Raw genomic sequence first — 2335 nt, forward strand, 5'->3', positions numbered from 1 at the left:
AGTAATAGCCAAAAAGTGGCAAAGATGGAATTTGAACTCAGAATTGATGTAAATATCCATGATCTCTGCACTCAGCACACGGCTTTCTAATTTTTACATAAAGTTTCCGTGTGCTTGGCAAAGCAAGAAGTTCCTACTAACACAAGATTATTTTTGAGGATTAACTGAGAAAGTTATGTAAGCACACAGCCTATTGCCTGACTTACAGCAGAAGTTCAATAAATATTTATTTTAAAAAAATCATTATCTTACATCCTGAAATGTGATGTGGAGTGGGATAGGCACACAGTGATTTTCTGGAGGGTTTTTACTGGGAGCTAGGGACAACTATTATTTATTTAAAAATAGCAACACTCACATGGTTTCATAGTAAGTCAGTTGGCCAAATTAAAAATAGATTCTAAACATAGCAAGAGCAGAAATTCAATCTAAGATATCAAGTCATGGAAAGCAATGACAGTGGTTGCAACAGAAAAAGAAGAACATGCATAAACTGATTATGCATTTGGATAAAATTATCCATGTCCATTTCTGTCTCACTTCCCTTCTCTACAGCAGAGAGCACATTCATACATGCATATATATGTATATATATATATACACATATATATATGCAAATAAATAAAACTAAGATAATATATTCCTATGTATCTTCAATAATATCATTTACAAATCAATTAATTTTGAGGCTTTGATACTAACACATACAAAACATACTATAATAGTATGCAGTTCTTTAAAATCTTTAGGGGGAGGAGAGAGGATTTTTAATGTTTCAAATATTTGGAGTGCAGATAAACAGATGGCTAGATTGGTAGATAACTAGAAATGGGGTGGGGGGCAGACACTACATTTATAACTATTACCTCTGTGTTCAGTAAATTTACAGTGGCAGACATAGAAAGTTGGGCTAACACTGTCATTTTGTCATTTGAAACCCTGAGAGCTGATATGCCAGATAAGAACTCTGATCACTGTACCAAGGACTCATTCCCCAGGACCTCAACTGGCTTTCAAGAAAGGGATGAAGCTCAGGTTTTCCTTCAGATTCCTCCTTCTAAAATGTTGTTTGGAGCATACAATTATTTTTCTCTCAGTTGCTAGGGTGCTTCAGCTCTGGGCATGATTATTTAGGGAGAAAGCCATGAAAATGCTCATCTGGGGCTGGGGATGTGGCTCAAGTGGTAGCGCGCTCGCCTGGCATGCGTGCGGCCCGGGTTCGATCCTCAGCACCACGTACAAAGAAAGGTGTTGTGTCTGCTGATAATTAAAAAATAAACATTAAAATTCTCTCTCTTAAAAAAAAAAAAAAAAGAAAATGCTCATCTGTAAATCATTTAATCTTATTCCATGAACATCAAGATGATAATGACAGCTAGGCTATAGATTGTAACCCAAAGTAGTGGCACATTACTTCAAACAAAGCTTTCCATAAAAATACAAATATAAAAACATATATTTGAGGAATTAATTTTTTTAGGTACCATATAAAGGATTAAAAAAAACCAATGTTCTCTTAGGCAACACATATACTAAAATTAGAACACTACAGAGAAGATTAGCATGGCAATACAGAAGATTAGATGGCACACAAATTGATGAAGTGTCCCATGTTAAAAAAAAAAAAAAAGAAAATTATAGAAGGACTTGCCATAAAATTCATTCATAAGTTTAGGAGCAATACTTTTCTCCTTAAAAAAGAATTTGAAAGAGTTTTATACTTGCAAAACACCATAAAGAGAAAAATGAAGATGAGAACACAAGAGAGAAATTAATAGTGTAGATTTTGGAGTCAAGCGATTTGCATTTGGTCAATACATACCGTGGGTCTTTGGCCAAGAAATATCACCTGTGTTGGCCATGATTTCCTAAAATAATGAGGGTATAACCGTAGTACATATTCTATACAGTGGTTGTGTGTTAAGGTCCTGTATATTAGTTATGGACTTTGTACATAGGATTCTAATTATTAACTATTATCACTTCTAAAACTAACAGAGGTAATAGATATTACTGAATACTTGAGATAAGTGGATTAATGTTAATTGAAGACTCAGTTTCCCAAGAGCTAAGAAAAAAACTTAAAAAAAAAAAAACTTTGTGGCAATGAAACAATAAACATTCATCAATGAAGACTATCTAAACTTAAATAGGAGGTTAGAAAATGAATCTTTGAATACAGGACACTACCCAGAATAGCAGGTATCTTCAAGGGCAAGTTTGCACAACACAGAAACTATTAAGTGAGATGCCTTTGTTCCACTCTCTAGAAGAGCAATATTTTTCTACTTAAAAGGACTGAAGATGTAATGCATGTCAAAAACTGAGACATAGG

General features: G+C 34.0%; 1 non-coding gene across 1 annotated transcript; it reads left to right on the forward strand.

Moving 5' to 3' along the window:
* The first annotated feature begins 1508 nt into the window (after positions 1 to 1508).
* On the forward strand, positions 1509 to 1618 carry LOC114087231 (U6 spliceosomal RNA). The gene has a single exon (XR_003581769.1). It is a non-coding gene; the product is annotated as a U6 spliceosomal RNA (small nuclear RNA).
* Positions 1619 to 2335: the final 717 nt, after the last annotated feature.

Source organism: Marmota flaviventris, chromosome 12, assembly GCF_047511675.1.
Source record: "Marmota flaviventris isolate mMarFla1 chromosome 12, mMarFla1.hap1, whole genome shotgun sequence".
Taxonomy (NCBI): domain Eukaryota; kingdom Metazoa; phylum Chordata; class Mammalia; order Rodentia; family Sciuridae; genus Marmota; species Marmota flaviventris.